Genomic DNA, 23,644 nt, shown 5'->3' with positions numbered 1-23,644 from the left:
TATGAGTTATAGAGATGAAGGACAGAATAGGATGAGAAATACAAAACAAAAATAAAAAAGAAACAAAACTTCTGGTTCAACTGCACCCAAATATACAAAGATTCCTTTGAGCCATACATATCAACATTTCCTTTGAGTGGAAAAACAGTGAAATTGCAAATGTTTATCAGGACAGGGGAAAGATTCAGCAGTTAAAATTTCTCCCCTCAGGGGATTGTTGAGTGATTTGAAACGAAATGCAAATCTAATCAGTAAAGGCATCTTAGTTCAATTATATTGTCTTGCTTATCAGTGCCTTATAAGTCATTTACATCATTCCAAAGTTAATGAGTTTGATTCAGATGTAGGTGTTATTAAAACAGAGCCGCTGAAGGAAATAAGGAGAAATTTTCTGACAGTGAGAACGATCAACCAATGGAACAGCTTGCCTTCGGAAATTGTGGGAGCTTCATCACTTGAGACTTTCAAGAAGAGATTGGACTGCTATTTGTCAGAAATGGTGTAGGGTCTCCTGCTTGGGCAAGGGGTTGGACTAGATGACTTACAAGGTCCTTCCAACTGTTAATCTGTTAAATCTGTTAAATCACTAAATCTAGGTGCAGCCAAAAACAGTAAAGCAGGACTCTGGAAATCATGATTACTTGAACATAGTCTTGATGCTACTCATCTTTGGAATAATGTAATGTTAGAGAATAATGTTCCATATTACACAAACAAAAAAGCAACCAACCACATTATGAATTAGAATTAACTCCCTAAAACTGAACTCAATTTTGGTTGACCAGATGGATCCATGACGGTAGCTTTCTTAATGTTAATATAGAAGTGGTTTGCAAAAGCTGTCTTCCAAGATGTTTTTTCCCCAATTCTCAATCTAGCCTAGCAGTTTTAGTAGTCATCCATCCAAGTACTAACCAGATCTGACTTTGCTCTGGGGTTCTGTTGTTATTGTCATTTTAAAATCATCATAAGTCAGCTGGGTGCTGCTATCTAAGCTGGAAATTATGTGTTAATTAGATAAATTTTTATATGGTTTGAAGAACTTTCTTAAGTAAAAACTCTTATAACATCATATTTTTAATACTTTATTTCTGTTTTGGGAGTGGATGTTCCATCTGATTCTAGAGTTGTCCATCATTGTTCTTATTTTATTTGCTAGCTGCTGATTCCCTTCAAGGAAAGTAAGTATAATAGACCTTAGGGGTAATACCATGATGAAGGTAGATTATACGTTTCACATTTGAACACTCTCACAATATTAATACAACGCTGCACATATGGACTTGAAGACGGATCAATTCTTTCCTAAACTATGGATTTTAGTTTCTAGTTACATGAATAGTAGGCGTGCAGTGTTCTTATACATTCACAATTTTGTAGAGATCAATGTAGAATCAGGTTAGAAAGTTTTCTGTAAATTGAGGTGTTTATTTCTTCTGATTCTGCTTAGATATATTTCAATGCTTGTACATTAGGTGATACGTTTGCTGTTTTATTGTACCATACTAATGGAACATTTTATTTTTATAGATTTCTTCTTATAGCTTCAAAGGATTTCAAAATCTAGTTGACTGTAGCACATTGCTCAGAAATATCACATGACAATAAGCCTTTTGCACTGAAATCGGTGGTAGGATTCAGCCGGCTCGCACCATTTAGCACGAACCAGTAGTTAACTTTTTCTGCCGTTTGGCAAACCAACTGATCCTACTATTGGGCATCCCTGCCCTGCCCTGCTCCACCCTGCCTCTTGCCCCTGTCCTTCCAGCCTTTCCTAGCTTGGCTGGCTTTTTGCCTAGGTTTGTCCAGCTGTCTGGGGGGAAACAGACAGTGACTTGGAGTGGAGATACCTCACCTGCCGCAGCTGCCAGCGGGTGGCTGGAAGGTAAGGCTGATGGTTGCGGGGAGGGAAATCCAATCTGTACCTTCCGTGCTCATCTGAAGGGTGAGTGGGTAGGTGGGGGAGGGCCAAGCTGGCAGAGGGGCGATGTGGGCGATGCAGACCCTGCCCACCTTCCAGCTTGCAGGGCGCACACCACTCTGTTCACCGTGGTTGCCTGTGAAGGTAAAGGCTAATGGCGAGGGAGGGAGGGAGACCTGCTTTGGGACCGCCACACTTGGCCAAAGGGCATGGGTCATTGGATGGGCTGACTTGTGGGGGAGGGCTGGCTGGCAGAGGGGCTATGCAGGTGGTGCAGCCTTGCGGTCCTGTCCACTCCCTGCCCACTGGTAGCCAGGGGCAGATGAACTGCCTCCTTGTCCATTTTCCTCCCAACAGCTGGACAAACCTAGGGAAATAGCCAACCCTCTTTTGCTTCTCTCACCTCCATGGGTTTAGGTGGACAGTCGGGAGTCTGGAGCAAGGAAAAGCTCAAGCGCACCAAGATCCAGGTCTGGCTGCGTCCCCAAGCAGCGATCCCAACCCCGACCACTGCTGCTGCAATCTTGTGAGCCAGCCAGCCTAGTCTGAGCCTGCCAGCCACTCCTGGGCAGACTCCCGAGGACCGCACAGAAAGGGATAATTTTCCCTGGCCCTGGAGAGGCTGGCAGGCAGGGCCAGATGGTGAGGACTTTGTGTCCAACAAGGGGGCCAGGTGGGGGGGGGGGCTTCAACTCAAGGGTGGGATTCCATTTTTTTAACAACCGGTTCTGTGGGCATGGCTAGGTGGGTGTGGCTAGGTGGGTGTGATCATGTGATTAGATGGGCATGGCTTTTTTTGTTTGCAGCACGCCACCCTGGTTTTTTTTTGCCTTCTGGGCCTCATGGAAGCCTCCTTGGGTGAAGCAGTAAGACAGTGACGGGGATCATCGCAACAGCTGATCATCGGAACAGCTGATTGTTGGGAGTGGGAAAATACTTTAAGGAGTGACTGGGTGGGGGAGAATGCAGTCAGTGATGTTGTGCATGTGCAATAAAGACTGACTGGGTGGGGAGGGGAGGGGTGGGCGGAGAGGGGCAGGTCCAGCCAGGGGCATGATTTGCTGGTTCTCCAAACTGTGCAGAATCGTAACAACTGGGTCTATAGAACCGATCCTAACCGGTAGAATCCCACCCCCTGCTTCCATTCCTCCCTCTTTTGGGCAGATTTACAAAGAAAGGGCAGGGAACTTCAAGGCAGGCACGCCGTGCAGCTCCCACCTCACCCACCCCACTGCTGACAGCTCTGGGCAGTGGTTCGGTTTTCCCAGCTGGCCACAACCCTGATTCCTACCTGCTGTTTCCTTTCTCCCATGGCTGGTGGCAGAGAGGAAGATGAGCCAGAGCTGAGCCACTGCAACTTGACCCCCTCCCCCAGTCCACATCTTGTCCCCCATAGCTGCCCGTGAGGGAGGTGGCAAGGAACCATGAGGCTGTGTCTCCTGCATCACCCCTCCGCCAGCTAACACTCCTCCACTCAACCGCCCACCTGGTCAGGGCAGACTGTGGGAGTGCCTGGCCTCCTGGCCACCAGCTGATGGGGAAGAGGCCGAACAGTGCTGGGTGAGGAGTGGCTGGGGGAGGTGAGGGTTGAGGTGAGGCATCCCTCAATGTAAGTGATATTGAGTTGGCCATGTCCACCCAATCACATGATCACCCAGCTACGCCTATCTCACTGGTCATTAGGGCAGAGAACCGGTTGTTAAATTATTTGAATCCCACCACTGACTAAAATATTATTCATTATTTCTCATGCAATGGAGGAGGAGGAGGAGGAGGAGGAGGAGGAGGAGGAGGAGGAGGAGGAGGAGGAGGAGGAAGAAGAAGAAGAAGAAGAAGAAGAAGAAGAAGAAGAAGAAGAAGAAGAAGAAGAAGAAGAAGAAGAAGAAGAAGAAGAAGAAGAAGAAGAAGAAGTAGTCTCAAATTTTAAAAGGAAGATAAAAAGAAATTTTATTAATATCCTCTCTACTTTATCTATTAAGATTATATTATGCATGCATAAATGTCAAAGGGTTTCATGACTTTGAAGAAACTCTGATCTGAACTTAAGTAATGGACAGTAAAATCTAAGATTGATTGAAAAGTTATCAAAATATTAATAGCATCTGTCTAAGCCAGTATGCAATTTATTTCAAGAAATGCCGCAGTGATTATAGATACAAAAAGGAATGGTTGCATAAGTTCAAATTACTAGACTGACAATTGTAGAAGTCTCCTTGCAGCCCTATTATTAAATATGATGTGAGTGCTGTACTTGTATAATAATCAACATGTCCCTGCATCTCTTTGAGACAGGATAGTTGCCTTTCACCTACGCATTTGTTATATACTTCTCAGACAAATATAGTGCTAAGGTTGTGTGATTTACAACACAATTTCAGTTCAAACACATGGAAATCCAGGCCTAAAAGTTGCATCTTTAGAGGAGAAGAACCTTTTCCAGAAGTTTACTTTCCCTTTCTTAAGAAAGAGGTACACATGAGTGCTCTGAAGGCTGTTCTATGGATTAAAGTGCTCCTCAATCTAGGTAAAAAGACTACAGTAGATCAGGGGTTTTCTAATTTCCAATTCTGTAATTAATTAATTACATAATGCAGCCAAAAAGATGAGAAATTGACTGCTGTAATTTAAAGACAAACCAAAGAATACCATAGATTTATCACATAGGCTATATTAATTTATCAGAAACTTTAACCATTCACTATACTTATTCTCAGGGACAGCATAGCAGAATCTTATTTTCTGTTAGTCTTATAAAGAAATGCAATTCATCCAATAGGGAAGATGGGAATAACTTCCAAGGAAGAAAATCCCAATCTATGCCTAGGATGGCTTGGTTAGGTATTTTTCAGTACCTGCTTATAGTACCTAGTTTCCTAACTCATAGGACGATCAAGCTGGGATGTGAATGCTTCTGATTTGATTCTGAACATGCTGTCAAGCCCGAAATTGACATATGTGTAGCCACTTTAGTTAGGCTTAGTATACATTCTTTTTCTTACTTTCTCTGTGGCAGTCATGGGGGGAGGGAAGGGTTTCGGGCTTGCAACATTCCTAAGCGGGGAGGAATGGAGATAGAGAGAGTTGTTTTGGCTAGGTGATTCTTCTTCCCATGGGAAAACGAGCTGTCCGTGCTTAGGCCCCTTGAGGTGGAGATTAATGACATCAAGCAACGTTGAATTACTTCTATTGGAGAATGTGACTTTGGGGGATTGTTTCTAACTTTTAATATTGTGGGGTAATTCCAGGTTGTGTCAGATCCAGAATTACCATGGACTTTGCCAAATTGATGCTTTCCTAAATAAAAGAAATTATAACGGAAGATGGACTTGGTTCTTTTCTTTTTAAATGGATTTCATCACTTGGAAACCTGATCATACTTGGACAAACTGTGATCTAATCTGAAGAATGTTCACATTCCAAACTAGGGCTAGAAAAGATTGTGAGAATGCTTCCCATTAGAAGGATAGACTGTCTTCCCTTGTCATCTTCAGGAGAACATTCACATCCAAGAACTTTAGCTGCCATCCTTGTGGCTAGGACTATTTTAACCATTGATCTTGGTCTTCTTGACCTTCTCCTGGTTTTTCTTTATTTTTGTTTTGCCTCTTAGCTTTTCTGTGGAAATGGACAGCCAATTAATGGATCATAGGGTATTGCAAAGAGATAATTGGGAGGACCTTTTCTGATAGGCATTTGGGCTCCAATTGCACAGCAATGGACACCCTCAGCGTTATGCTTGTCCCACACAAGGATATAATAAATCTATTTTTTGTCAACCCATCAATTTCCATATACTGTAAGTAGGTCCAAAGAATATAGATATTCAAAAACATTAATCCTTATCAAAGTCAAATTAACATGTGTTAATCATCCCCAGAATATAGCAATTTTAGGACATTGTAGAATATAGTTTAATGAAGCATACTTCTCAGTGTATCTCCAACAACAGGATGATTTATTAATTCTTTTTCTATACAAACACAGTAGGACCCAATAAGACTGAACTTTTTTTGAATATGATATAGATATTAAGATTGAATTAAAAGATTACCATTTGTTTAAACAAAAGGCAACTCCTCAATCCTTTGTTATATTCCATTTCTACAATTGGCATATCAGATTAATTTACTGATAACAAGTATTTATAAAAACTAATTGTGGATTTTTTTAGTAATCTAATTTAATAATTTATGTGTCTGTTAACCTGAAAATACTGTTGATAGGTGAGAGATTTTATTCATATATATATATATATATATATATATATATATATATATATATATATATATATATATATATATATATATATATATATATATATATATGGATCTTTGGTATTCGGGTTTTCTCCCGCGTAAGATTCAAAGTATCTAGGCAAGCGTTCGGCGAGGTCCCACTCGCCATCTTCAGGCTGGTGCTTTCGGCTTAGTGCCAGTGCAAGCAGTGTGTGACCGGAGCTGCCATCTCTCTATATACAAGTGGGGGGATGGTGTGCTGGGCTGGTTGGCTGTGCTGCAGCCTCTTGATTGGTTGATGGAGTTGATGTTGGTATAATGGGCTGTGTAATGGCCTTTTGTTGTAGAGATATCCTGGATCTTGTGCTGTCATCTCCTGGGTCGTTAGCCTCTTGTGTTTTAACGGCTTGGGTAATGGGTTGTGTGATGGGCTTGTGAGTTCTTTTGTTGTGGTATCCTGGGTCTTGCGTTGTAATCTCCTGGGTCGTTTGTGTTTTGATCTCTTTTCGATTAGCCTCCTGTGTAGTAACAGCTTGGGTAATGGGTTGTGTGATGACCTTGTGAGATTTATTGCTGTGGTATCCTTGGTCTTGTGCTGTGATATCCTGGGTCATTTGCTGTGTTGTGACTTCTTGAGTTCTTGAGGTGTAATTTCTTGAGTTTTCTGATGTGATGTCCTGAGCGGGTGGCTGTGATGTAGCATTTTGGGTTTTTAATATGGCTTTGAGTTTGGGGTCTGGGTCTGTGTTCGTTTGGCTTCGAGTTCGTGGTCGTGCCACATCTTCATGGTGGGGGTCAGTTCGCTTCATGTATGGTTCAGAGGAGTTTGAAGTGGGTAGTGATGCAGCTGCAGTGCGGCTTCTGGTCTGTGGTCGTGTCTCATCTTCTGTGTGGGTGTGAGTCTGATTTTTACGTGGAAGTGTGGTGGTGGCATCTTGTGTGGCCCTCATGGGTGTGGGTCTGGTGTCATTTATCATGTTGGGTACTCGTCTGTTCATGAGGGCGGGTTTCCAAATGGCTGGTGTCATCTCTTTTATTCATGCTGTGTGGGCGTTTTTCTATCTCTATGGCTGTATATATATATATACAGTGTGTATATATGTGTATGGTATTCAGCTTTGTTCGGGTATTTTCCCACATCATTATAGTTGTGCTTTTAAAGTTATAGCAACGTTTCGGCAGAATCTCATCTGCCATCATCAGGCTTCTGTATTGTGTTTGTCTGTGAGTCAGACTTTTACAGTTGTAAAAGATGAACACAATAAAAAGTCTGACTCACAGACGAACAAAGACAAAAACTGTAAAAGTCTGACTCACATACGAACACAGTACAGAAGCCTGATGATGGCAGATGAGATTCTGCCGAAACGAACAAGGCTGAATACCATACACATATATACACACTGTATATATATATATACAGCCATAGAGATAGAAAAACGCCCACACAGCATGAATAAAAGAGATGACACCAGCCATTTGGAAACCCGCCCTCATGAACAGACGAACAAGGCTGAATAAAATACATATATACATACATATATACATACGTACGTACATACATACATACATATATACATACATACATTCAAAGAGCTTGTGTAAGATCAAGAAAAAATTGATAAATAAATAGATGCAAGTCCTCAGCTGCTGGCTACATGTTGAATATTTGTCACAATTATTGGACACTCCTTGCCACTAGCTTTCAGCAATTGAATATCAGTATTCAAGCTATTAAAGTGACTCTATCAGAGAATATTCCCCTTATAATGGCCCACTGACTTCATCTCCCAAAGACCCACAGGTCCATTCATAACATACTAAATCAGGCCTGCATCTCTCCTAGGAGATACAAGAAGAATGAGAAATCTCAAAATGGCCAATGCTGCTTCTGTCCTCTGCCTGGTCCTGAATTCTGACTGAAAAGGAACTCTGTTTTATATAGGAACTTTGTAGTGGATTCACTAAAATCTTCCCAACAATCTTCTCTAAAGTGGAAAGTAGTAGATTAGGTAAACATTTATCAAGCATGATGTCAGGTCCACCATAGTTTCCTGCCATTCTGTTGCGAGGAAGGAGGGGAGGAAGCCTTGCTGGTATTTTTCACATGTTTTCACTTTTGCTGTATCCACTTGGGAATTAGGGAAGGGGATTGTCTTCAGAGATGGCCCAGACTCTCCAGCGAAAGCAAACAGCCAGAAGATCCCACCCCTGGGCATGAAATTTGATGGTAGCCTCCAACAGCTGTGATTCTTTCGGGCCTATGTCCTGACATATGCGCAAGAGTACAAGTCTGAAATTCCCACTGAAGGTGCCAACGTGAGGAGGCTCCCTGTACTGGAGGGAGCTGCAACCTGCTAGATGGTAACGCTTCACAATGCAAACGCATCCGAGTTGAGAAATGTTGATCAGTTCGTGACAGCACTTTGTCAGCAGTTTGTCAGCAGAACCTAGCTGACTGTAAAGCCAGGGTCTGCATCAAAATCATGTGCCAAGGCCTCAGAGTGGTGGCTGAATAGACAGAAGAGTTTTGTGATCTGGCGTGCCGACTCAACAGAGAACATCTGTCAACTAATAAAAACATTTCTATAGTCGTTTTATAGTTGCCAACAGAAAGAGAGGGGAGAAAGGAGTTTGAAAGAGCAGTGCGGCAGCATGGAAATCGAAAGTGCATTCCATGCATAGTTTTTTCAGACATTGTAACTAGGTTACTGAAGTTTCTGCCACGCAAAAATCTAACTGGGGAACATGATAGATGACTCTTGGCTGTGGATGTGTCTCATTGGAGAATATGAATTGCGATACACGCAGGGGATGGGGGAAAACCAGGGTCAAGGGTGACAGTGAATTATGTGTCTCAGAGTCAGCTACACCCAGGTAGTATGAACATGTTAACTCCCAATAAAAAGGGGGGAAAGGCCCCTGAGTGAGCTGGGAAGAGTGGATTGGCTGTGGGACTGGGAACAGGCCAGAGCCCCCAAACTCCTGACAGAACACCTGGGGAGATCCATAAAGCAGCTGAGGGAGGAATTTGATCAGGCTACCATTAGAGATGATGGCCCATCATGCCGCCCAAAACAGAGACGAGTTTCCACCAAGTCTTTTGAAGTCTTTTGAAGATCCTGGAGGGATAGCCGGAAGAGTGGGCATCCCATGGAACACTTCCAAGCAGCAGCTTGTGGTGGAACATGGTCAGAAACCCAACAAGAACTGATCAAATGGACCAGGAAGAAGATAGTCGGCAATGGCCAACTGAACAACCTGACAGAGGGACGAGGCTAGCGATGAGCCAGCAGAACAACGGTGGAGTGGCTTTTGACTAAATTATTCCCTGGGCTTCTTCTGCAGATGAGGAAGTGAAAGGGAGCACCTTTTTTGTGATTGAGTGAGTTCTGGCAGAAGAGAAAGTCTAAACAGACCAGAGGAGAAGCAGCGAGAGAGTGGTGGTGGCAGACAGATCAGTAGGAAATGCCAGACAGTAAGTCGGAGTGGAGATAATGGTAAATCTGGGCAGTGCTAAGTGTGGTTTGTTAATTTGAGAGCTGTGGTGAACAGAGGAGAGTTTGCTTGATAACTCACAAGAAGAAATTTGAATTTGCTGTTGCTATTTAATAAGTTTTTAAGAAGAGGAAAAAGTACTGAAATAAAATGGAGTTGTTATAAGTGACAGAGCACTTTTGGACAGCATTAAGGAGAGAGTGAGACACCTACTGGCTAGAGAGGAAGAAGAAGATCAGTGACAGTGGTGCTGGAAAGTACTTTTTTTGTTTTGATGAACTTGATCTAAAAAAGTTAAAAGTGATTTGCCTAAGGAAAATATTTCTTTTTATCCTGATGAATTTGATCTATAAAAGTTAAAAGTGATTGTGGAATAATTGAAAAAGGGTGGGGGCTTTTGTTCAAGGAATGGTTCATTGTTCATTATATACTATTACTTAATTTATACTATTAATGAATTAGTGTTATATAAATTTATCTAATCTAGTAGTAAAATTAAATAATTAAATTTGATGTGCAATTAGGAATTACAGAATACTACTAGACTAACCTCATATATTTATAATATATTTCCATTTCTATAAGAAATACTATTTGCTATCTTACTGGTATTGTAATTAAGTTCATACTTTGTAATCAAATACTTTTTATTTATTGCTATTTACTAAGATCAATAGTTAATTGTTATCAATTGTGATTAAGATTTAGGATACATACTATATAACCTTAAATTAACTACTGCAATTGTTGTGAACTTAGGACTCAAGATTTATTTGGCATAATTTAGCTCACTGGATAAGGAAATAACAACAACAACAATAATAATAATAATAATAATAATAATAATAATAATAATAATAATAATAATAATAATAATAATATTACAAGAAAAATAGTGGAAGGAAAGAGAGTAGTGAAAAGAAGATGGGAATTTTGGTTGAAAGGTGACCTTTTTGAGAAGATTGTAGAACATGACAAGCAACACAAATTTGAGGAAGATTAGACTTGGCAAAAAATGATATCACAGGCTTTGATGATGGCGTCCAGCCCTTCAACCCAAAAATCCATTGAAGACATGGTACAAAAAAAGCGATCATGAAGAACTGAAAAAGGAGATTGGTGTGATCAGGAATAATACGGGAGAGGTCAAAGAAAGGATGTCAGTAATGGACACTAAATTTGAGGTCTTTCAACAATGAGTAAACAAAAATGAACAGAAGTTGGAGCAAATGGGAGAAAGAATGGATCAGGAAGAAAGGAAAGTAGACGAAATTAATGAGAGATTAATGCAAGCTAATAAGAAACTAGAAACTTCAGTCATCTTCCTAGAAGCAGAAAAAGCAGCCTGGTATCTGCACTTCCAAAATATTAAAGAGGAAAAAGGAGAAGACCTTCCCAATACTATGGTGGAATTGATAGCAAAAGCATTGGGTATGGAGAAAGAAGAAATGATATCAGAAATGGATGAAATCTATCGTATACAAATCAACTATGGAAGAAGGCACAATCTACCTAAGGAAATACATATTAAATTCATTAAAAAATCGATCCATGATGAAATTCTTCATAGAACTCGGGATGAGCCACTGGAGTACTGTGGAAAACAGATACCAGTTCTAAAACAGGTACCTAAAAGGATGAGAGACCTCAGAAAGCAGTACCAGTTCCTGACTCAAGATTGAATAAGTGCATTGGGACATCCGGTTTGAAGGGCTTCAGCGACAAACAGGAATCCGCGATCGTGCGCGGTTTCTGCCTGGGCTCACCGCTGGAGCGCCCCGAGCTGGCTGGTTTCGGGGCTAAGCCACCCCGTAGAGGTGGTGAAGAAGGGGGAGACTGCCAGCAGGGTCGAGGAGAGCCGCATCTCTCCTCGTCAGCTGGTCAAACTCCCTTTCCCGAAGGCGGTAGGAGCGGTGGTGAGAAATGGCCACCTCAAAGAAGAACTCAACCGGAAAAGAATGTGCAGGAGGAAGATAAGAAGTGAAAGTTTTGGCTGACCGGGCTAAGTTGAAAAAGCAATAACTAAGGTACCCTGGAATTTAAATTTTACAAGAAATAACATCGCTCCCAAAGAAGAGTCGGAAGCAGCGAAAGAAAGTGAAAAGGGAAAGGTTTGGCTTTTTTTCCCTTCTCTCTCCTTCCTTATATTGACAATTAAGAATAAGAAATTGGAAAAATCTGCTTTGGCATCAACAGGCAATTAAGCTGAAAATATAACTAAATGCCTAAGGGACAATAAAGATTTCTGGACATTAAAAACTTTTTCTTCTATAAGCAGGAAGGGAGAGAAAAAGAATCAGGGCAGGATCTGGAAGAGGGAGGAGACTGCCTGGACTTTAAAAGAATCTAAAGTGAAATTTCAATAAGGCTTCTAAAAGATACATTTTAACTGAAACTTTGCAACTAAATAGTAACCCCAGGAAGAGAAAGTGGGGGAAAAAGAAAGAGCAAAAAGAAACAGTTTGTGTGTATTTGGATTACTTGGTGACTTTTGGACTTATGGCTATTATATTTGAATGACTAAAATCAATCGGGTGGTTGTTTAAATTTTTTTACAATGGCATCACTTTTTGATGAATTGAAAATGGAACTTAAAAAATACAAAGAAGAGGCACAAGAAGGGAAAGGTTCCTTTGGCTTCGTTTTTCAATTCTTAGAAATTGAGATTTGGAACTATGAGAAACAAGAAAAGACTGCAAAACAAGAAGACTGGGACAAAGAATAAGCCATCTTTAATGAACAAGTAACTACATGGGGAAGAAAAAGGAAAGGAGGGAAAGAGGATGGAGAATTTAAGATTTAAAAAAACAACCAAAGAAAAGAAAAATAATTCGAAAAATAAGTATAATACTGGAAAACAACAGAAAAGGGGAATACAGAAGAGGGAAGTAGAGGTAGAGAGACAAAGGGGTAAAAAGGGGAGGGAGAAGAAGAGAGAGAAGAAGGAAAGGAAAAGAAGTCACAAAGGTCCGGAGCAAGATATAAAGAAACAGGACCTATTTAGAGATAATGGGTAAAAATTGAACTGAAAGGGGGATTCTGTAAAGGTACATGAGATTGTGTTGTTATATTTGAAATAGAAATAACTTTAGAAAATTGGAAACAACATATGATTAGAACGAGGGATAGAATGGTTAGTGTAACTTAGTGAAATGTTTGTGAATAAAGTAAATGAAATAAAATAAATGAGAAAATTGAATTAGGAAGGAATGGGAACACTTTAATTAGTCAATGTTTTATAAAATATAAGTGAAGAGGGGGGAATTGATTATGGAAAGCTAATAATTGTTCCCATAGAGGTATGATATTTAATTGAAAAGTAATGTGAAAAATCCTAAGACTTTAATGAATTTTAATATTAATGATAGAATTGAATTGGAATGGAATGTTGTTTTAATTGTATACATTTATAATTTTTTCTTTTTTATAAGAATATTATGTGTAGTTTAAGAATGTACCAAACAGAATCTGAATGGAAGCTATGTATTATATTGAGTGTTATAACTTTAGGGGAAAGATATAAAGGCGTCATACTCCAATCAGTAACTACAGGAGAAATTTTGTTTAATGAGAAAAGATAATAGACAATTGAAACAGGACAGACAAAAAATATAAATATAATGATTTGAATTGAGATGAAATAAATATAATAAAATTGAGGAAATTAAAAGAGGGGAGAAGCTATGTAGAAAGTGTAAAATTGTAATAAGATATGGAATAGAATATAAAAATGAGCATGAACCTGAAATTGTGTCTGCATGAAGAAATGTAACCCGGGATTATGCTGCTTTCAAAAAAGATGTTTTAATTGTGTTTTTTTTTTCTTTTTGTGAAAACTCAAATAAAATTTACAAAAAAAAAAAGAAGAAGAAGAAGAAGAAGAAGAGGAGGAGGACTTGGACTCCCAAAATGGGAACTGTATTCCCAAGCAGCAGTACTATTATGGGTGATGGAGTGGATAAACTTGAAAAATAAAATAATTTTGGCAATTGAGGGCCACGACCTCCAAGCAGGGTGGCATGCCTTCCTATGGGACAAACAAACAAACAAACAAGACACATACATACTTCCATAGACATTTGATAAGAGAATCACGACTCCAAACTTGGGAAAAGGTTAAAAGAAAACATTATATGAAGATACCAAAATGGGTCTCACCAATAGAAACGATATTACACCCAAATATGAGAGATACAAGGGAAATGGTCAGATATGAAGAACTATTAGATAATCAGGGGAAGTTAAAAATGATTGATAAATTAAAAGAACAAGATATAATTATAGATTGGTGGTCATACTTACAAATTCAGACAAAATTTAGGAAAGACTTAGAAGAACAAGGGATAGAAAAGGACTTACAACAAGTGGACCAAATTTTGACAGGCAAGGAGATAAAATTTATAACAAGAATGTATAACTATTTGTTGGAAGTGGAATTAGAAGAGGAAATAGTAAAGGGATCAGTGATTGCCTGGGCAAAAAATGTAGGGCATAATATAAATTTAGAGGATTGGGAAAAAATGTGGATTGATAACTGTAAATTGACATTGTCAACAGCATTTAAAGAAAATCAATATAAAATGTTTTGTAGGCGGCACCTAGCCCCAGCAAGATTGGCCAAAATGTATCCAAACACAAAAGCAGAATGTTGGAAGTGTAAACACAAAGAAGGAACGTTCTTCCATATGTGGTGGCAGTGTCCAGAGGTTAAAAAATATTGGATGAGGGTACAAAGATACTTATTAGAAATTACAGAGCACAAATTAGAACTCGAACCGGAAATATTCTTATTAGGAATAATTAAGGGAAAATTGAGCAAGGCTCATCCGATACATCATTATACATATCATAACTGCGGCGAGAATAGCCTTCGCACAGGGATGGAAGAAGGAAAAGATACAATCTGAAGAAGACTTGACACAAAAAACAATGGATTGTGCAGAACTGGATAAATTCACAATGGAATTAAGAGGCAAAGATGACTCGGACTATTATGTGGTTTGGGATAGGTGGTACAAATGGCCCAATCTTTTTTTAAAAATTTATTGGTTTTTAAAACAAACATAAACAAACAAAACATAAAAACATCAAGCCATCTTCCATATATATACATAGAGTGTGTTGGTTTACAAATTGTTTTGTGCTTCCATTTAGTAGTCTTCAATTACAATTACATTGTATACACTCTTGTATTTTCAATCAAATATTAAATACATTAATATCATTATTCATCAATCATTTGACTATACTTTTATTCATTCATGTTTTACGAAATAATCATATTTTCCTTAATTTGTTTTATGACGGTTCATATTATCATCCCAAATCTATCCTAAAATCATTTTGTAGATATAATAAGAAAAGAATACATCTTTATATATTTATTATTTTCTAAGAATCTACATATTTCATTACTATATTTTATTGTCTAACCATTGATAGAATAGATCCCAAATTTTATAAAATTGTTTATCATCTTGTTCTCTAATTTCAAATGTCAAGCTACTCATTTCAGCACATTCCAATATTTTCTTAATGATTTCCTCCTGTGATTGTGTTTTCTCATTTTTCCAATTTTTAGTAAATACAATCCTAGCCGCTGTTAATACATTTACAATCAGGTATTTCAAGTCTTTACTATATATTTCAGGTAAAATTCCCAATAAAAATATCTCTGGTTTCAAATCTATATGCTTTTTTGTCATTTTTTCCAACCACATGTGGATTTTAGTCCAATATTTTTTAGCATCCGCACATGTCCACCACATATGGTAATATGAGCCAGGTGTCTGATGACATTTCCAACATTTTTCGGATTTATTCTTGAACATTCTTGCTATTCTTGTCAGGAGAAAATGCCACCTGTAAAACATCTTATACAAATTTTCTTTATGTGCTGTTGACATTGTCATTTTATAATTTTGAGACCACAGTTTTTGCCATTTCTCTAGATCAATCCCATATCCAAAATTCTTTCTCCAAGCAATCATAGTTTCTTTAACTTGTTCTTCTTCTAGTTTAATTTCTAATAAATATCCATACATTTTTAAAATCACCTTTTCATCAGTACCTGTCAAAATCTTATCTAAGTCAGTCAGTTTTATCATAGAAACCTTCTGTTTTAGAATCTTTATCATACCTTGAATGTATTTGCGCATATGAAAACCAATTCATCTTTATACCTTGTTCCTCTAGTTTTTGTATAGATTTGAGTTCACCCTTTTCATTCAATATTTCACCATATCTAACTGTTTGTTCCTTTTTGTATATTATAGGATATGAAAATGCTTCAATAGTCGATAGCCAGACTGGAATTTTCAAATAACATTGTCTTTTAATCTTCTCCCGGTTTAACCAGAGACTCCCGTGTATAATTTCTTCTAAAATACCCCTGTTTTTTAGTTCCTTTATAACCATAAAAAAGCATGCCACCCCAACAATAGATCATGTCCTTCTAATGTCAACAATCTAGCATTTCTTAATGTTATCCATTCCTTAACCCACATCAAATTTGTAGCTTGGTAATACAACTCCCAATTAGGCAAACCAAATCCTCCTCTTATTCTAGCATCTTGCAAAAATTTAACTTTATTCTCACTTTCTTACCTTGCCATATATATTTCAACACAATTTTATTTAAATCTTCAAAGTAATCTTTTCCAAGCCTAATTGGAATTGTTTGGAACAAATATAAAATTCTGGGTAATATATTCATCTTGATTGTTGATATTCTCCCTATTAATGACAGTTGTAAATTTTCCCATTTCGCCAAATCTAGCACTATCTGCTGCTTAAGTTTGATATAATTATTATCTTTTAGTGTAATGCATCTTGCTGTCAAATATATCCCCAAGTATTTGATCTTATTCGTGACCTGGATTTTCAATAGATCTGCCAGTTCTTCCTTTTGTCTTGATAACATATTTTTTGTCAGGATCTTTGTCTTATCTTTATTTATTTTCAAACCAGCCACCTTTCCATATGTCTCTATCTTTTCTATCAATTTTGATGCTGTTTCTAGTGGGTCTTCTAAAATGAAAACCAGATCATCTGCAAATGCTTGCAATTTAAATTCTTCCTTTTCAATTTTCATCCCTTTTATATTTTTTTCATCTCTAATATTTCTATTTAGCACTTCCAAGGTTAACACAAAAAACAGAGGTGATAGTGGGCACCCTTGTCTTGTTCCTTTTCTTATATCGATAGAGTCTGTCAGTTCTCCCTCTATCATTACCTTTGCCGTTTGCTTATGATATATAGCTTCTATTGCTTGAATAAAATTTTTAGCAAAGCCCATCTGTTCCAGCAGTAATAACATGAATCGCCAATTCACATTAAGTTGTTATTTGTCTTCCACCTTTCCACCTACTGCGCCTTCTTTTTCAGTCGCCTTTTGGCAGTCCTCTTGGAATTCAATTAGTGAAATTTCTTTTTCTGCCTCTTCCTCTTTCCCTCTAAAAAATTCTGTGTAAAATGATTCAGCTTTCTCAATTGAATCAATTCTATGTCTCTGTTCTTGCCATGGGAACATTAAACCTTCTGGAATCAGCCATCTATAATTCACCTCTTTTTAAAGTAGCATTTTGGTCAGGAATTGGTATTCTCTTCTCATCTCTCTCACTCTTCTGGGTACTTGTTTCAAGACCACAATCTCCTTGTCTTTGTATTTCAATTTTTTCTCTCTTGCCACTTACAATATTTGCGTTTTAATGGCTTTCTTTGTAAATCTGATGTGAACTTCTCTTGGTAAGCTATTTCTCATTGCATATCTTGTGAAGACTCGATAGACCTCATCTATTCCATCCATCATCTTCTCTTGAGTTATTTCCAAAGCTTCAGCCAATATTTCTATCATTATCTCAGCTAGGTTTTGTCCCTTCCTCTATGTTTTGGAATCTAAGATAAAATTCTGATCTGTCCATCTCCCATCTCAGCATACCACTTTTATCTTATTCAACCACAGTTAATCTGTTATCAATATCTCCAATTTTCTTGTCTCTTTGTTTATCTTCTTCAATTTTTTGGAGTCTCTCATCGTACTTCATCATCATTTGTTGGATGTTCTCCACCTTTTCATCAGTTTTCCCTGTTCTTTGTTTGATGTTCTCTGTTCTCTTTTCAATATTCTCTGTTCTTGTTTGAATATTTTGAGTTCCTTGCATAATGATCTGCAGGGTCACTTTTTCTTGTTCTTTTTCTTGCCGTAACATTGTCTGTATTGAACGTTGTCCTCCAGATGGTGGAGAGGAAGAAGTAGAAGTTGAGGAACCAGGGGCTGTTAATTTCCTACTCATTTCGAGCAATTCAAAATCTTCAGGTTCTTCTAGACCTTAATCCAATTGCAAAATAACCAATTGCAATTCCAAATAAAAATAGTAGGAAAAAAGAAGCCACTTTAAAATAAAGAGCAAGCATAGAAATTTAACTTCCAAAGAGAAGAAAAAAAAAAACAAAGACGAGTTCCAAAGGGCCAAAAATCCAAATAGCTATTACAAAAAGTAAATTGATGAGGAGGGGTAGCACAGCTTAGAAAAAATAAAAAGAGCACACTGCACTTTGTTTAATTATCCAAGGCTCTTGTTATAACTCTCTTCTCCAGAGACTTATCACCTTTTCTTTTCCTATAAGCTTCAACACCAGACTCCAGCTGTTGATAGAAACCCAGAAGAGCACCTGCAATAATACTCTCCCATGCTCTTCCCCTCTATCTTATCAAACAGGCAATGTCCTTGAAAAGAAGTCTCAGTTCTTTCTCAGCTTTGTCTGGTCAAAAGAGAAATAGAATATTTCCAAGCCTCTAGTTGGCAGTGTTACAAAGTTTCTTTTGCTTTCACTTTCCCCCTCCTTTTCCAAGCAAAATATAATAAGAATTAATTTAAAAAAAGAAAAAGATATTTTTAAAAAAATAACTAAAAGGGAACCTCTAGCCTAGAATATTATAAAATCAAAAAGGAGAAAAAAAATAGAGAAAAGAAGAGAAAAAACCAGTCCAGTTTCAAAATATAAGATCGTGTGTAGAAAATCCACCAATGAGAAAAAAAAATATTACTTTGACATTCCTGTTTAAAATCGCCACTTAGTCACTTCTGTCCAAACTTTTACAGATTCTTTCTTTTCCTTAGGGTGTCCTTTCAAATCTTAGAATAAAGAAAAAATTCTCACCAAACCGGCACACTCTCTCTTTCCGTTCTCTTTTGTTTTGGAGCTGTCCCAACTTCAGCAGCTTTAATGGCTGCCTCTTTGCCGCTGGCAAAAAGAGCTTCTCCTGGATCTACCAGGGACTTTGCGGTATCCCTGGGATTGACAGGATGCGCTCTTTACTTTCACCGTCTCTTTGGGACGGTTTAGATCTGATTGGACCATCCAGGAGCAAAGATATCAGCAGCGATCTCAGACCTCCAAGATCACATGCTGTATCATCGCGACTCTTTCTTAATGGGCACAAAATATCTGCTGGGGATATTAAAAAGACTGAGTCTGCTTCCTGCCTCTAAAAAAAATGTTTCTCCATTACTCCCTTTGTGGAAATATAATATTCTGGCTTTTTAAATATTCCTCAAAATATTTCATTCTTCTAGAACAGGGGTGTCAAACTCAAGGACAGTCCGATGAGGCCGAATCTGGCCCACGTGGCCATCCTGGAAACTGTAAGGGTCTGCAATGTGCCACTTTGGCCCAGTCCCTGCCATCCCAGTGGGTGTGCGCATGCACAGGCCCAGTACTTCATCACCGCATGCAGACTAACTAAGGTAGTCTGTGAGACTATAATAAAAAAATAATTCAGACCTTCCAACCTCGCAAGATTTTTTTTTTTCATGAGAAATTGGAAGGTCCGAACTATTTTTTTTAAACCATAGTCCCAAAGACTACTTTATTTGCTCTGCACGCAGCGGCAAAAGGAGCTGGAAAGGTTAGTGTGGCTGCCCTGGATGGCGGGAGTGTGTGAGGGTTTGGCCTGGCTGAAAGGCTCTCAGGTAAGCTGGGACAGGGTGGGGTGGGTGGGGTCACTCCGCACTCCCCTGCCTTGCTTCGTCCTCCACCGCCCCCCACCTTGCTTCATTCTTCGCCACTTCTTCTCCTGGCTTGCCGCCATAACCCAGCAGGAGGCTGAGCAATGCACTAGTGCAATGGCCAAAAGGTGAGGCAGGATGGTGGAGTACAAAGCAAGGTGGAGGGGTGTGCGGAGCCGCCCCACACCCACACCCACACCGGCTTATCTGAGCACCTTGCCAGCCAGTCACTGAAGTGCCACAACTGCTGCCACAGCAACGCAGAGACAAAGAGAGAGAAGGGGGACTTTCCAAACTCTGTGTGTATGTGTATGGAGGGGGGGGGGGGATGAGAGAGACCAAGTGTGCAGTCCCTGCTTTAGTTGAGGTATTCAAGCTGCTGGTAGCGGCGGGGGAGAAGAGCCAATTGAACAGCCGTTTATCTCCTTGTCCTCCCCACTCAAGCAGTGCAGGCTCTGCGGGAGAGCAGGGCTTCTCATTTCTCCCCCGGCACGGCAAATTCCAGCTTCAGTCGGGGCATTCAAGCTGCTGGCGGTGGCAGCCACCTAAGCAGTCATGATTGCCACCTCCCCAACCAACTAGCCAGCCAGCCAGCCAGCCAGCCAGCACCGCCTGACCTGTTCCTTGCCAGCTGGCACAAAGCCTCACCATTATTCTCCTCCTCCTCCCCACCCAAGCGGCAGCGGGCTACTCAGGACAGGGTCTCATTCCTGCCCCAGCGCAGCGAACTCCAGCAGGCCGGATGCCGGTGTAAAGGACTTGGCTCAGTTAAATGCTTCATTCAGCCTTCAAACAGTAAGGCTCGCTGTGGAATCAGAATTGACCAGGTGCAGGAACAGTGCTGGTATTCTACTGGTTTGGCCCGATTCGGACGAACTGGTAGTAAAAAACGTTACTATTCAGCCAAACTGGTAATAAAAAAACCAGCTACCAGTTTGGTCGAACCAGTATTTCTTTTTTTTCCTCCCGACAATCAGCTGTTCCCATCCACTCTCTGTCTTACTGCTTTGCCCAGGAGGCTTCCCTGAGGTCCAGTAGGCCAAAAACAGACTGCGGGTGTGTGTGTATGCGCAGCACTCCATTTTTTTGACTTCCTGAGCAAAAACGGACTCCCAGGAGGCTTTCCTGAGGCCCAAGAGGCAAAAAACAAACAAACAGAGCACGTGTGTGTGTGTGTGTGTGCAAAAAAAGCCATGCCCACCCAATCACATGGCCATGCCCACCTAACCACGCCCACAGAACCGGTAGTAAAAATATTTGCATCCCACTTCTGGGAACCAACGCCGTCTGTGGTCCTGGTGTGCTGCTTGCTTGCTTGCATGTGCCAACCTTACTGTTTGAAGGCTGAACAAAACCTTCAACTGAGGAAGCACTGCAGGGCCAGGCCCTTCACACCTGCATCAGCCCACTGTAGTTCACTGCACCAGAGCAGGAATGAGACCCTGTCCTGCAGAGCTTACTGCTGCTTGGGTAGGGAGCATGACAACAACAAGGAGAAGAATGGCGAGGCTTTGCACCAGCTGGCAAGGAGCAGGTCAGGCAATGGTGGCTGGCTGGAGAGGGAACATCACGGCTGTTTAGGTGGCCGCCGCCGCCAGCAGCTTGAATGCCTGACTGAATCTGGGATAGATAGATAGATAGATAGATAGATAGATAGATAGATAGATAGATAGATAGATAGATAGATAGAATAAATGAATGAATGAATGAATGAATGAATGAATGAAAAAATTCTTTATTGGCCAAGTGTGATTGGACACATATTGGCCAAGTGTGATTGGACACATATTGGCCAAGTGTGATTGGACACACAAAGCACTTGTCTTTGATGCATATGCTCTCAATGTACAAAAAAGAAAAGATACATTCATCAAGAATCATAAGGTGATACACGTAATGATAGTCATAGGGTACAAATAAGCAATCAAATCATACTAGGAGACAATCAATATAAATCATAAGGATCAGTGGTGGGATTCAAAAATTTTTACTACCGGTTCTGTGGGCATTGCTTGGTGGGCGTGGCTGGGGAAGGATACTGTAAAATCTCCAGTCAGAGATGGTATTTGCTGGTTCTCCAAACTACTCAAAATTTCCGCTACCAGTTCTCCAGAACTGGTCAATGCTGAATACTACCTCTGGTAAGGATACAAGCAACAAAGTTACAGTCATACAGTCATCAGTAGGAGGAGATGGGCGAAAGGAAGGATGGGAGGATTAATAGTAATAGTAATGCAGACTTAGTAAATAGTTTGACAGTGTTGAGGGAATTATTTGTTTAGCAGAATGATGGCATTCGGGAAAAATCTGTTCTTATGTCTAGTTGTTCTGGTGTGCAATGCTCTATAGCATTGTTTTGAGGGTAGAAGTTGAAACAATTTATGCCCAGGATGTGAGGGGTCTGTAAATATTTTCACAGCCCTCTTTTTGTCTCGTGCAGTATACAGGTTCTCAATGGAAGGCAGGTTGGTAATAATTGAATTCGCCATGCCAGAGGAGAAATAAGAGGCCCTGCTGTCCCGCAGAGCCTGCACTGCTTGAGTTGGGAGGACGAGTAGAAAAACCGCTACTCAGTTGATTCTCCTGCGCCTCCCAACTGCCAGCAGCTTGAACGCCCGAACTAAAGCAGGGATTGCACGCTTGCTCACTCTCATACACATACACACACACACACAGAATTTGAAGAGACCTTCCCCTCTCTGTCTCGCTGCGGCAGCAGTTGCAGAACTTCAGTGCCTAGCTGGTGGGGTGCTCAGGTAAGCCAGTCCGGGACGAGGGGAGGACAACTCTGCACCCCGCCGCCTTGATTCCTACTCCACCACCATCACCCGCCTCGCTGCTCAGGTGGCTCCTTCGCCCACGCCTGAATAACTTCTGCTGAAGAAAGCAAAGAAGGAAAACTGAGATTTTCAGATTATGCTTTCTATTTATTGCACCAATAGACTTCTTTGCATTCAAATAAAAACCTGGTATTAATGCTTCCTTCTTCAAAAATTCCTTCCCAAGTTTTTGTTAGCCCAAGGCAGTGTTTCTCAATCTTGGCCACTTTAAAATACATGGACTTCAACTGAAGTTGAGAAATGCTGGTCTAGGGTCACCAAGAATTAGTCTGATAGCTAGCACCCTTTAAGACAGGATCTCCAAACTTGGCAGCTGGCTGGGGAATTCTGGGAGTTGAAGTCCACAAGTCTTTGAAGTTTGAAGACCCCTGCTTTATGAAGAAATGCTTTTATCAGCTGTTTCTATTATAAGCACAGTGACCATACTTTATTGGAAAAAATAAATAAAAGATAAACCTGAAAAAGGGATAGAAGGTAACCAGTTTTGCTTTACAAAGGAAAATTCAAGAACAAAAAACTACATATAACATAGATGATTACATTACATCTAAAGACACTTTTCTGAAATAAAAGATGTGTGGATGCTTTAATTTATAAGGCAGATGCTTCCACAGTCTGTGAAGTGAGCTGTAGCTTAGGATCTTGCAATGAAAGCAGAGGTGGTATTCAGCAGGTTCTGACCAGTTCTGGAGAACCAGTAGCGGAAATTTTGAGTAGTTCCAAGAACCGGCAAATACCACCTCTGACTGGAGATTTTACAGCATCCTTCCCTTGCCACACCCACCAAGCCACTCTCACAGAACCAGTAGTAAAAAAAATTGAACCCCACCATTGAATGAAAGGCGTTAATCTTAAAAAGAATACTCTACCTGACTCTGTGGTTTCTTCCCCAAACCCCAAAAACTTTAACCTTAGACTGCCTACTATTGACCTCACCCCTTTCCTAAGAGGTCTGTAAGGGGCATGTATAAGCGCACCAATGTGCCTACCGTCCCTGTCCTATTGTTTCTTTTCTTTTTTTCTTATATGTATCCATTTCGTGTATTCATAACTATGTTTATACTTACACCTGTTATCTTAGCTTGACAAAATAAATAAATAAAATAAATAATCCTTGGGTACAGCTGGTCCAAACTTAAG

The 23,644-nt window shown here is 39.9% G+C and overlaps 1 long non-coding RNA gene across 1 annotated transcript in view; it reads right to left on the bottom strand.

Moving 5' to 3' along the window:
• LOC148130110 (uncharacterized) overlaps positions 1-23,644 on the bottom strand; it is a 35,807-nt gene that overhangs the window by 12,022 nt on the left and 141 nt on the right. The window lies entirely within an intron of this gene.

This window comes from Notechis scutatus, chromosome 6 (assembly GCF_049901735.1).
Source record: "Notechis scutatus isolate UNSWTSFEM ecotype Mainland chromosome 6, rNotScu1.2, whole genome shotgun sequence".
Lineage (NCBI taxonomy): Eukaryota > Metazoa > Chordata > Lepidosauria > Squamata > Elapidae > Notechis > Notechis scutatus.
The sequence above is the reverse complement of the archived record's forward strand: the minus strand, read 5'-3'. Positions and strand labels throughout refer to the sequence as shown.